Source organism: Schistocerca serialis, chromosome 1 (assembly GCF_023864345.2).
Source record: "Schistocerca serialis cubense isolate TAMUIC-IGC-003099 chromosome 1, iqSchSeri2.2, whole genome shotgun sequence".
Classification (NCBI taxonomy): domain Eukaryota; kingdom Metazoa; phylum Arthropoda; class Insecta; order Orthoptera; family Acrididae; genus Schistocerca; species Schistocerca serialis.
The window spans coordinates 209,280,572-209,294,667 of record NC_064638.1 but is presented as its reverse complement, the minus strand read 5'-3'; the positions used below and the strand labels follow the sequence as shown (position 1 = coordinate 209,294,667).

Below are 14,096 nucleotides of genomic sequence, written 5' to 3'. Positions count from 1 at the left end.
GTCTTCACAGCGCAGGAGGTAGCCGTGGGTCGCCCATGCATGGCCAATGTGGAGCCTGCAGAGAACCACAGAGTCCCTGCAAGACACCCTCATCGAGGACTTCCACACATTCGTGGTCCGCTTAATGGCTCACAGTTTGTTGTGCGTACTGAGATTTTGCCATTCCGTCTCCAAAGCTGACAAACCATGCGGCATAATAACGAACGCTGGTCAGTTGTAGGAATGTCCATCTCCAGAAGTGGTTTCCGTGTAGCCTGTTTGGCCAGCCTGTCAGCAAGTTCATTTCCTGGGATTCCGACGTGACCAGGGGTCCAGACGAACACCACTGAACGACTCTACTGTTCCAGGGCATAGATGGACTCCTGAATGGACGCTAACAAGGATGAAGAGGGTAGCTCTGGTCGATAGTTTTCAGGCTGCTCAAGGAGTCAGTACATAAAAGGAAACACTCCCCATGGCATAAACGGAGATACTGAAGTGCAGGACAAATGGCCACCAGCTCTGCAGTGAATACACTGCAGCCATTGGGTATGGAATGCTGTTAAATATGGCCGCCGTGCGCATAGGCAAAGCCATCGCGACCATCAGCCATCGAGCCGTCGGTGTAAACCACTTCAGAGGCCCAGAACACGTCAAGAATCGAGACGAAGTGACAGCGGAGAGCCACAGGATTAATGGAGTCCTTAGGGCCACGTGAAAGGTCCAGGCGAAGCTGCAGCCGAGGTGTACACCCTGGAGGCGTACGTGAACGGACTGCAAGTAGACGTAGTAAAGGGAAGAACCGCACGCGAACCGCAATCGTTAGCCCTGTCCTGGGCCGGCGATGCGGGAGATCGACTGCCGCGGGTGGGAAAAGGAGATAGTAATTCGGATGCACAGGGGAACTATGAATGTGTGCTGCATAACTGGCGAGCAGTTGCGCACCTCTGATCTGCAATGGAGGGACACCAGCCCCCACCAGTACGCTGGTCACTGGACTTGTCCTAAAAGCTCCTGTCGTTAGTCGAACCCCACACTGGTGCAAAGTGTCGAGTAAATGCAATGCTGAAGGCGTTGCCGCACCATAAACCACACTCCCATAGTCAATTCGGGACTGGACAAGGGCTCTGTAGAGCTGCAACAGCGTAGAGCGATCTGCACCCCAATTGGAGGGCACTGAAGTGCTGCCAGCACTTCTGCTTAAGCTGATGAAGATGAGGGAACCAAGTCAATCGAGAGTCGAAAACCAGTCCTAGGAATCGATATGTCTTCACTACAGCGAGTAGATCGTCATTAACGTAAAGTGCTGGTTCCGGATGAACTGTACGACGCTGACAGGAGTGCACGACACATGACTTTGCGGCTGAAAACTGGAAGCCGTGGGCTAGAGCCCATGACTGCGCCTTGTTGATGGTTCCCTGTAGGCGCCGCTCAGCAGCACCAGTATTGGAGCAGCAGTACGAAATGCAGAAGTCGTCTGAATACAGAGGAGGTGAGATGGAGGGCCTGACAGCTGTTGCTAGACCGTTAATGGCCACCAAAAATAGAGACACTCAATACAGACCCCTGCAGGACTCCATTCTCCTGGATATGGATGGAACTATGGGAGGCACCAACTTGGACATGGAAAGTACGGAGCGGCAGGAAGTTTTGGACAAAAATCAGGAGCAGGCCCCGGAGACCCCACTCATATAATGTGGCAAGGGTGTGATGTCGCCAGGTCATGTCGTATGATTTTTGTAAATCAAAAAGCCAGCAACCAGGTGTTGCCGTCTGGAAAAGGCTGTTCGGATGGCAGACTCGATGGACACAAGATTATCAGTGGTAGAGCGACCCTGGCAGAAGCCGCCCTGACATGGAGCCAGCAGGCCACATGACTCCAGGACCCGACCCAACCCAACCGCCAACATACAATATGTTCCAGCAGCTTACAAAGAACGTTGGTGAGGCTGATGGGCCGATAGCTATCCACATAAAGCGGGTTTTTACCGGGGTTAAGCACCGGAACGATGGTGCTTTCCCAACATTGCGATGGAAACACGCCATCGCACCAGATCTGGATGAAGATTACGAGAAGGTGTCGCTTTTAGTCAGATGAGAGATGTTTAATCATCTGGCTGTGGATCCGATCAGGCCCAGAAACTGTGTCAAGGCAATGTGCAAGGGCACTGAGGAGCTCCCACTCTGTAAATGGGGCGTTATAGGATTCACTGCGTTGTGTAGTGAAAAGTTCCTTTCCAGCCGCCGTTTGAGTGTGCGAAAGCCTGGGGGGTAATTCTCCGACACAGAGGCTCGAGCAAAGTGCTCTGCAATCGCGTTTGCATCGGTACGCAACACGCCATTTACGGCAACACTGGGGACACCTGTTGGGGCCTGGTACCCGAAAAGACGTTTGGTCTTTGTCCATACTTGGGAAGGTGACATACGGTACGCAATGGTCGAGACGTATCTCTCCCAACACCCCTGCTTCCGTCGTTTAATACGGTAGCGAACATGCCTTTTAAATGCTATGAGGTGCTCCAGGGAAGGGTGCCACTTATGCTGCTCTAGACCTCGCCGACGCTCTTAATTGCTTCAGCGACTTCCAGCGACCACCAAGGGACTGCCTTACGCCTCAGGCACCCTAAAGAGCGAGGGATCGCGTTTTCTGCTGCAGAAACAATTGTTGTAGTTACCTGCTCTACCATCACATCGATGTTACCGTGTAGGGGAGATTCAACAGTGACAGCAGAGGTGAAAGTTTCCCAGTCCACCTTGTTTAAAACCCATCTGGGCAGGCGTCCGTGGGCCTGATGCTGGGGCAGTGACAGGAAGATGGGGAAGTGGTCACTACCGCACAGGTCGTCATGTGCTCTCCAGTGGATAGATGGGAGACGTCCTGGGCTGCAAATTGATAAATCAATGGCCGAGTAACTACCATGAGCCACAAGGAAATGTGTGGTGGTCCCAGTATTTAAGAGGCAGAGGTCGGACTGACACAATTAACTTTCGACATCTCTGCCTCAGCCAGTAAGCATGGTACCACCTCACAAGGGGTTATGGGCATTAAATCTCTCAAAATTAGGAATGGTTTAGGAAGCTGATCAGTCAGTGCAGCTAATACTTTCAGGGGTACTACACCATCTGGAGGAAGATATACATTGCAGACAGTTATTTCCTGTGTCGTCATTCTGACAGCCACAGCTTCAAGAGGGGTTTGAAGGGGCACATATTCACTACAGACTGAGTTTAGGACATAAACGCAAACTCCATCTGACACTCGATTATAGTTGCTACAGTTCCTGTAATATCCTTCATAGCTGCAGAGGGCAGGGGTCCACATAGCTGGGAACCAGGTTTCCTGGAGGGCAGGCAGATAGCAGGTGTAAAGCTTAACGGTTGCTGTAGCTCAGCCAGGCGGTGGAAAAAACCGCCGCAATTCCACTGGAGGATGACATCAGGTGACTGGGAAGGCATGGAACATTCAATGCAGTTTACACCTCAGTATCACCTGCTGCAACCGACGGTTTGCCTGAGCAGTCTATATCTATTTTGTCTGAGGGTCTGGCGAGATCTAGGTCGTCAGTGGACGCCAAAATCTCCATCCCATGCTCAGACGAAGAGCTTGTAGGTAGCGGTGGCGTGGGTGCCACCGCAATTTCATCGATCTTAGGGGTTTTCTTTTTGCATTTCTCTCTGCTCCTTGGGTTTCCCTGGCTGGGAGGTCTTCACTGGCACCGTCTCCAGGACTGAGGATGAGCGTGGAGCCCTACAACCAGCTGCTTTTGGGTTCTTCAGCTATTGGCGGGTGTCTTTCCCACTAGCAGAAACGTGGGAAGGGAGTGACCCAAGAGACCCCTTCCTAGCGACATAAGCCAAGGAAGACTTACGCTTCTCTGGCTTAGACGTGGGGACGGAGGTCCCAGATGGTTTGGGGGGGGGGGGGGTGTTGCTCCGAAAGTAGGTGGTGCAGGAGCAACAGGGAGGGAAATGCCCCCACTATCAAGAGAGCAAGTTTAGTCTTCTGGCTCTGAGAGGTGACTTGGGTTGGCAGAGCTGATGTTGCCAGAACTGTTGTATTGGCGGCGTAAGACGATGTCATACGCACAGGATGCAGGCATTCAAATTTTCTCTTAGCCTCAGTATAGGTCAGTCTGTCCAGGGTCTTGTACTCCATTTTCCTTTCTTTCTGGAGAATCCTGCAGTCTTGCGAGCAAGGCGAATGGTGCTCTCTGCAGTTGACCCAGATGGGAGGCGGGGCACATTGAGTATTGGGATGTGATGGGCGTCCGCAATTTCGGCATGTGACGCTGAAAGTACAGTGGGAAGACATATGGCCAAACTTCCAGCACTTAAAGCACTGCATCGGGGGAGGGATATAGGACTTTACATCACAGCAGTAGATATCACCTTGACCTTCTTGGGCAATGTATCACCCTCAAAGGCCAAGATGAAGGCACTGGTGGCAACCCGATTATCCCTCAGACCCCTGTGGACATGCCGGACGAAATGTACACCTCGCCTCTCTAAACTGGCGTGCAGCTCATCATCGGACTGCAAAAGAAGGTCCCTGTGATACATGATACCCTGGACCATATTTAAGCTCTTATGGGGCGTGGTGGTTACAGAAATATCCCCCAGCTTGTCACAAGCGAGTAAGTCTCGTGACTGGGCAGAAGATGCTGTTTTGATCACGACTGACCCAGATCTCATTTTGGACAAGCCCTCCACCTCCCCAAACTTGTCCTCCAAATGTTCCACAAAAAACTGAGGCATGGACATGAAAGATTCCCCACCAACACTCATACATAAGAGATACCGGGGCAAATAAGCTTCACTGCCATCCTTAGCCTGGCGCTCCTCCCATGGTGTGGCCAGGGAGGGGAACGATTTGGGGTCATATTTCTTAGCACTGAAGTAAGACTTTCCCCACTTAGAGACAGCTGGCAGCGAACCACCAGCAAGAGATGACGTACTACGCTTCACGGCGAGTCATCCGCCCTGATGTACTCTGACCAGGGCCCTCCCCATGGGTGCCACCCAGCCTCAGCAAGGGCTACCTGGCAGGATGGCCATTGCCAGGAGTCCCAATGCCCCAGGGGGATGGGCATCTATCGCTTCATATACATGGGGAGTTAAAGGCGCAGCATCAGCAGAGTGATCCCTGTGTGGTTAGGGCGCTACAACCAACAGGGTACATAGAGGGCCCCACAACAATGGACTGGCTATCGTGCTGGGAATGAGGCGCTAAGACATCCATGGTCATCGTCGGTGCAGAATGCGACACTGCATAGTGCACAGTGGAAAACGCACCCAGGAAGGTGTCCTCAGCCAAGAGATGGAGAATGAGCCGGACTACAATGCGATGACGAGAAAGTGGGCTAAAGATCTCAGTGCACGATGCATCATGTAAGGCACCCTTCCCCAATTGGCTTGCTCTTCGAGAACATTTAGAAAGATGGAAGTCAAACCTGACACGGGACCATCACATGAAGGCCAAAACGCGAGAGACTCCTTTTAGTCGCCTCTTACGACACGCAGGAATACCTCGGGCCTATTATAACCCCCAGACACGGGTGTCGCTACTTCTGAGTCAAGTAGTTTCTCAATTGGCCTCACACGGGCTGAGTGCCATCCGCTTGCCAACAGCACACGTCAGAACCCGAGGTGTCCCATCCATGTGCTAGCCAAGCCCAACAGTGCTTCGATGATTTGAAAGGAACTGGTGTTACCACTGCAGCAAGCCCATTGGCTGTACTCTACAAGGGAACTTCAAAACTTAAGTTATGCATGTCTCCCTTGCTAAGACCATTCCACAACAGGAGAGACGCATTACCAGAAGAGAGTATATTGGGTTTCCTGCAGACAGTTCTGCTGCAGTACGATTAACACAAGCATCACATTATGAGAGTAAAATGCGAGGTAACTGAAAGATATACCAAAACTGAAGTACACAGGGCAGTACGATTCTTGTGGGTTCTGAACTGAACGTAGATATACTGAAAATTCTGGCTTTATATACACCAAATGCAATGTCCCATCCAGTAATAGTGAAATGGTGCCAACAATTTGGCGAAGCTCGAGCAGATGTTTATGATCGGCAAGTTCAGATCTTGCACCTTGCAACTTCCGTCTTTCCGGCAAGTTAAAATAACATCTGGGAGGAAAAATTTTCCAACATAGCAGCTTCTGAATGGCTCCATGACCAAGGATACGCATTTCTATGGTAGAGGAAATGACCGATTGGTACAACGTTCCAGCTGTTGTTTACAGACTTTGTGACTATGTTAAGAAAATAGTGTCATGTATTTGTGTCAGTTTCGAAACGACAGAGAGGCTTCGTCCCACTGTAGCCCTCAGTGGTTCACAACCCCACAACAGTCCACCCACCCCACTGCCGCTCCACACCGAACCCAGGGTTATGGTGTAGTTTGACTCCCAGTGGACCCCCGGGAACATCTCATACCAGACGAGTGTAACCCCAAATGTTTGCATGGTAGCGTAATTATGGTGTGTGCTTACATGGAGACAGTGTTTGCGCAACAATCGCCGACATAATGTAACTGAGGTGGAAAAGGGGAACCAGCCCACATTCGCAAAGGTAGGTGGAAAACCGCCTTAAGAAACCATCCACAGGCTGGCCGGCACACTGGACTTTGACACTAATCAGCCGGGCTGATTCATGCCGGGAACTAGCACACCTTCCTGCTCGGGAAGCAGCACGTTAGACCCCGCGGCTAGTCGGACGGGAAATTTGAAGTGTAGTGGCATTCAATAAAGTTAGTTGGCCGGCCTAAAGGTCATCATACCGCATTGACGTTCTGTATGACAATGGTGGATGATGTTTGGTTTGTGGGGCGCTGAAATGCGCGTTTATCAGCGCCCGTACAATTTCCCAACCTTTGCTCAATCCAATTTCGACACTTTCCTGGATGATGAAATGATGAGGACAACACACACACCCAGTCATCCCGAGGCAGGTGAAAATCCCTGAACTCGCCGGGAATCGAACCCGGGACCCCATTCTTGGAAAGCCAGTACGCAACCGCGAGATCACGAGCTGCGGACGACAATGGTGGAGGGACTACAAACCTTAAGCGATCCTGTAACACATGTGAATACTTTCACGGGACAATGTTGCCAGGGCACCTGTTATAAGTGTGCACATTACCGCTGTGCCTCCATTACATTACCCATAGGTGGCGCACGTAGTTTCCATTTATCAATTAAGACAATGTTTCCTTTCAAGAGGACGCGACCGATTGCGTTATACAGCCCCAGTTTGTGCTCCGTCTGTAATGACGTTGTCATCGGCGGAGCGTTGGACTCTCATATTCATTATTTTTAGGTATTCCTTAACTTACTGAGTATGACACGTGAATCATGTTTCACACGAATGATGCCTCACAAACTTACCAATTACGGAATTGTTGCCAACTACCTGAACATGGAGCAAATAATGCAGTAATCAAACGTTGTGTATCTGTGGCACACTTCCGCTGTCCTTTTTGCAGGTAGCTTTAAGTATCTTTCCAATCACAAGTCACGCCTGGATTGCGGAATGAAGATGTGGAACAGAATCCTCTTCCTACGGTGAAGCTTGGATCAGAGCAGTGCTGATTCTTAGTAGAAGATATCAACGGTTGTGCCAAATCCCGTGGTGTTCCTCACTTCTAGCGACTTAATCTGTCCTCGTACGCAAAAACGCTGGTCATAGTCTTCGAGCGACGTCCCAAAAGCCTCATTTTAATCTCTGAAGAAATGTTTTCGAATGGAATTCAGCATGTGATTTCGTGAGTTGCGTGAGTACCAGCAGCTGTGATTCGGACACAAAGTCATACCCCATTACAGAAACATCTTGCTACAAAGCTTTGACATTTATGATCAAAACCTCTGGCAGTTGCTCTTCCACTATCAGGAGTGAGAACTCATCTATAGGTAGTTCGTCGTTTCTGCTTAAGCCTGCCGAGCAGCAGTCTCGGATTGATATTTTTTGATTATTTTTAACCGACACCGTTTGCCCGATTAGCAACGTTAGTTCTTTTAATACCACCTGTACCTAGTTACTCAGTACCCAACCTGCTGAAAAAGTGAAGGTGGCCACTTGTCCAACAATCTTCTGAAATCCGTTTGCAAGCACAGGTAAGACGATAAAGGGAAATAATGATTCTCAAGTAGCGACTTCTACATAATAAGGATATCTTTACTTGTAAAGAGTCTTTTGTTAGTTCCTTGAGGTTTTCAAAACCTCACTCACTGACTGAATCAGTTTTAGAGTTTACGACAGTGTTAAGCAGAGATGTAGCATCAACTCAGTTTAAAGACAGTAAAGGAGCGGCTCAGTCACGGTATTATCGAAGAACAGCGCTCTGGCGTTAGCACAGAATGATTTAAAAACGCACGGAAAACAGAATTAAGTATACCCAAACACAGATTTGTGCTTCATGCCTTTCGAATAATATTCCACATACCGAGTGGAAAGTGGATTTACGCTTTATCAAACAGCATGCCTCTGATTACTTTTGCCACCTTCCTTCATTTAATGTCGGTGGGGAGCGAAAAAATTAAAACTGTACAAGAATAGTGAGCACGCCGTCTCCTCCGTAAATGTGCCACGTTTACAAGAATGCTTCTAATGGAAATTTCGTGTGCTGGTCCTATCTCGCACTCTTGTGCCACTAACCATACAATTGATATGACTGCGGAGTGTTTTCCTTGATGCTGTGACCATTAAAAAGCTACTGTTGTAGTTTCCTTATCCAAGTGACGTTACCTTACACTTAGGCACATTTGAGATGTCCTAGCATTTAGTACACCTCGTGTCGATTTTGTGTAACTGCTTCTATGCTGTCCGAAGACATGCAGCCTAGATAACTTTTAGCGATAGCAACGGTGAACAGAATGCTGGTAGGAAGCTGAAGATTCAAATGTGCCACCTCCAGGACCCACGGAAACGTTCGCCGTCCAGAATTGCCCAGATATAGTCCTTGTCCCTGCTACTGTCGCCCTACATCAAAGCTCCAACATCCCATCCAAAACAGTTCGAACTCTACTCCCGTCTCTTTCAGTTCCAACTGAAATCTTACCAAATACTCTGCATAAGAAACGACCGACCGTGTGATAAATATTTTCATTCACTGGATGGGCGTAAGAACATTGTTTTTCTGACGATCATCTTTACCTTCTAAATTATGTTCTTGTGGTTGTTCTCGCGAATTTCATTTCGGTGTTCGCTACCTCATGAGACAATCAGTTCGAAACGTCGTGCCACTCTTCCTGTGGACTCCAGTTTATGCTATTCTGTAGCTTTTAATCCTTTACTTCATGTAACCACAATATACCAGTAACAGCTGCAATCAAAATGAAATTTTCATAATTATCTATAGAATCTACTCTTAATAACCTCAACAACAGTAAGTCCATGTGGATTGTAAGTAGCCCTCAAATTACAACGTGTTATTGCAGCTCGGTATTTACTCTGATCATGATAATCCCACTTAACTATCAATGTCTCTGTGAGACTCAACAAATGTTTAATGTCCGGTGTACACTCGCTACAGAAAAGCAGTTTACTTTTAAATTCTTACAGGGGAGGGTTCTCCATATGAGCGAATGCTTTTACAAATCTCAGTGTTGTACGGATGATGCGTATCAACGTACGGAAGTGATTAGTAACGTTTCTAGAAAGTAAACGACGGGTACTCTCTCTTCTTTTCCAGCATCTTTGACAAATTGTCTTTTGGCTGCAGGTCTTGTCTGTACACAACACAGGGATAAAGTAGAGGTAGAGGACGTTTCATATTATAAGTCTTGGTAAATACTTGCGTCGGGACCTGACGCAAAAGGCAAACAATTTCACAGCGAGGTACTGTCGCATTCTACTGTTGCAAAGCGTTAACAAGCCGGGACCGCAGCTGTGACTAGAATGTCGAGAGCGCGGTGCGCTGGTGCATGAATGACCTCTCACCTTTATCTGGAGGGAGCGCTGCCCTCGACATTCATTAACGGAAGACGGGCAGGTCGCAGGAAACAGCAGGTTGGGTTGCTCAATGAAGCCTCACATTTTGACAATTTTGCGAAGCCCTAAGAAATGTTAAATGCGGCTCTGGTATTATTAGTAACAACAATCACCGTACTTCGGGAAACGAAAATATAGGGAGCTTTTGTCAGGACATCAGTTCACTGGTTTTATAAAAATTTTCTCCCCCTCCCCCAATACCGACGAAGTAAATTTCACCAAGGGGTTTACGCTTCTTTTCACTTTGTCCCTCGTGGCGGTCGGTTTCAACTCCTTGCTTAGGCAGGTTTTCAACATTTGTCTTAGACGATGTCCGCAATATTTCGCATTCGAAAAAATTTATGGCTCCAATGTCGACGAAACAGTTTGTATATCTTAATATTCTGATGCTGATGTTTCGCGCAACGCAATGCACGAGCTTAAACATAAGCTTAATATTCATGTTTCTGACTTTATGATCTTCAGAATGCGTGCGCAATGTCAATAATACAAGGTAACCGATATGTATTCGAAATCATGACAGCGTAATCTTAACAGGCGTTGTGAGGAATATTCGATATCACTCGTCAGCTTTGATCGGTGCCAATGTCAATGGCTGCTGTGACGCCACCTTTACGTGCGTCTTTTTATAATTTGGTTGTTAATTGGTGGAATCAACGAACGTTGCAGCAAAAATTGCTCATCGTAACGACCGAGGCAAACAATTCTATTTTTAAACTCATGCACGTAATTGCTCGCTTATCTTTCAATAATATGGCTTTATGTAACAATCTTTTCTATCAAGTTACCTTCCATGCAGAAGGCTATTGCACTCAGCGACTGTTATATTGACTTGTAAATAATAGATTTCATCTATCTGTCGTCCTTTTTAAATTTTATTGGCAGATCTAGATTTCAGCTAGAAACTAGCCATTCTAAATGCACTATCATTATTGATCCATGCATGTAATGCCTACTGGTCGGGCTTCATCCACAGTTCATTGAATTAGATCTGCCAATATAATTTAAAAAGTGCACTTGATAGCTGAAATGTATTATTTACAAATCTTTTATATTCTGTTATTGAAGTGCAATAGGTATCTTTTTTTCTCAATTTTATTTCATCGAAAGGGTTTTACTTGTAACCAATACATTGTAAAAAATCAAAAAGGCACCTGAGAGATCATTGGAGAACTATCTGGAACGCGCCCCTGAAAAAATTTCTCAAGTGGAAAGTACGGTAGCCTAGAGAAATGTGACAAAGGCAACGTCATGTTAGCCATACTAGTGGGAATTTAATTACAGTCGCGTCAGAAAATTCTAAATAACGACTTGCCTTTATACGTTAACAAATGTTTTGTTCTGCCCATCTTCTAGAATCTAATGTTAGTGCGGTCTGAAGCATGTGGAGGTTTGGATCAGGTGTTCATTTCTTCACCATGGGGCCTGGTTCATTCTGTCTGGATCAAAGAACGAACCCTTCATGCATCTCTAAATACTCATCAATAAAATAAATATTACTGCATTATTTGATGACCAATTTTCTGAGTTTTGGAACTGAGATAATAGACAACGAATATTCCCATCAATCACAGTATTAAAACTGGCTTTTTAAGTTGTGTGCAAGATACATATTACTGGTCAATTTTCATCCAAAAATCTACCAGTTCAGTATGACAGTAATAGGGCGTGGTCTGTCTTGAGTCGTTTGTCACGGAGCTTTAATGTACATTTTAGAGCTAAGCGTTACTCGGGCTTCTTTGTATCTGGCATTACAGTACATCGCTGCTATGTGCATACGAACGGTATGCAAAAAAGAAAACTTTGCTGTAAGTAGCAATTAATTGATTAGCAACTAAATTGATTTCTTACCTGGCAGTGCTCCACATTAAATATTTAAAATGAAACTTTTTTCGGTATTTCAGGGCTGAATAAAAGGGCGCTTGAAACTCATTCGGCAATTGTTGGACTAGAGTGGTTAAAGACCAAAATAGAACACGGCGAAAAGAAGGGAGGAATTGACTGATCTAGCGAGTATCGCTCTACATGACTCAAATTATGCCGTCCGGAGAACAGTTCAACTGCTGTTGTTTTGCAACATCGTAACGTAACAGGCCACAAATATTAGAACGTAATTATGTCCAACGACTGTCTTCAACAATCGAACGCAGAAGCAAACAGATTTGTAAGTTTTATCTTGAGAATAAATTCTATGTATGAAGTTATCGGAAAGGGTATGTTGTGGCACATGAGTGAAATGTAAACTGATAGGAGTTCAGGTAGCTCTGCTTAATATGAAAATATTCACCAAACCAAACTTTTGGTTTCAAAGACATTTAGTATTTACAATAGTCAGAGTAATTACGTACTTATGCACCGGAGAGTGATTTTGCAGATTTAATTAAATCCGTGAAACCTAAATTAAATCTGATTAATAATTTCTATTTGTTCGTCGCAATATTGTTACACTGCAATACAATCAAGGAAGAGGCTACACGGAGACATGCCACACCGCAATGACCTAGCAATGCATTTTTCCTTCGTATTTCAGGACTGATTTATTACACCCGTAATTTACAGTATTTTCTTTTGTATGGTGATGTTCCGAACTCTCCCCCTACCGCGTGTTACAACTTAAAAAACTGTAGCATTAAATTTCACTTTTCTGCAACAACAAAAATCAAACGATAAGCCAATTGTTCCAGTTGCATAATATTTCAAATATTGAATGAGAAAGAACAGCACATATTTGTACGAAGTATCAACCCCGCTTTTAACGTTCATTCGATCGAACTATTTCTGAGGACAACTACCTTGTACAAGAAATGGCGCGCATTTCAAACAAGATGCTTCTGTCATGCACTGTGCGTACACTGGAAAACGTTGTCGACGCTACACACAATTTCAGTCCAACACAAACAATATAAATAAATGCTGTAAAGTAATTTTATACGACTCGTTGAGTGTTACGTCACCGATGTTGGTTACGCCCCCTCATCGGCGGTATGGTCCGCGAAACGATTTACAGCAGGCGTGGCAACAAAATCACCTACGATGAAAAAAATCTAATTTCGTACTTTTGAGCAGAGCAGGTTTTATATCAGCACGACATGGAAATGGTAAATTAGACATTTTAATATTTCCGGTAACTAAACACTACCGATTTTCCTAGAAACACAAAAAGTAACAAGTAAGTAACTAAACCAATGCACATAAAACATATATGTTAAGCTGCAACGAAATAAATTCTCGTAGCACCTCACATCAGATCTGAATTCGTAATTTTACTACGACATAAGAGACTAAAATATGAGTTGTACAACACACTTTCTGCAACGTGTTCCTTGTCTCTGTGTTATGCCGGCAATTATAAAATCAACAAGCCAGGGTACATAATAATTAAATAAGCAACTTACCTGTGTTATGTGCAATGGAGGGTTGCCAGTAACGATACACGAGGCACAATGTACAGTCTTGATGCCGATTTACCGAAAATCTTTCTTCCCATCACAATACACCAAGCGGACAGCTTGCGCAGAAATGAGCAGCTGTTGTAGCACAAAAGTATGTGCACCAAAGATACATCTGCACTGGCTGTGACATGGCAGCCATCTTCTGTCGATTCCTGCGACATCTATCGGAAGTTTTAGTACTACGCTCAGATGGCAGCACAAGTTGGGATTGACATGGTTGCTAGAACGGACAAATGGTCACTCATTACATACGATAAATACAATTCACAAATTCTACCAAAAAAGAAACCATGCGCCATACATACCTCTCGCAAATGTTCACAACGCAGTATTCCGACTTTAACGATTTGCACTGTTAGGCGTTCCACATAATTATATGACGAAGATGTGAATAATATCGCTGTGAAACGTGTTTCGGGTCAAAACATACATTCTTAGCACAAAGTTGTTTAGCGACGTGATAATTATTCCAATGAACGGCTCATATCTGTGTAATGCCCTTAAAGGGAGTAATTGTAGCTATCGAATATTAATTGTTATTGCCTTAAAATTTTTCAGCCTGATACTATCCTTATAAAGCAACAACAGATAGTTGCCTCCTATATTACTCATAACGCTGAAGCACTCTAAAACTCTTCGACAATCTTCTCGGCGTAGTATTTTAGAGC

The 14,096-nt window shown here is 45.6% G+C and overlaps 1 protein-coding gene across 2 annotated transcripts in view; it reads right to left on the bottom strand.

Moving 5' to 3' along the window:
- Positions 1-13,544, bottom strand: part of LOC126465978 (kelch-like protein 26) — a 332,331-nt gene extending 318,787 nt beyond the window's left edge. The window contains exon 1 of one of the 2 annotated variants that reach the window (XM_050096350.1): positions 13,372-13,544. The gene's annotated coding sequence lies outside the window, so the exon portion shown is untranslated. The remainder of the gene's footprint in view (positions 1-13,371) is intronic. The other variant, XM_050096348.1, reaches the window with a different exon arrangement.
- Positions 13,545-14,096: the final 552 nt, after the last annotated feature.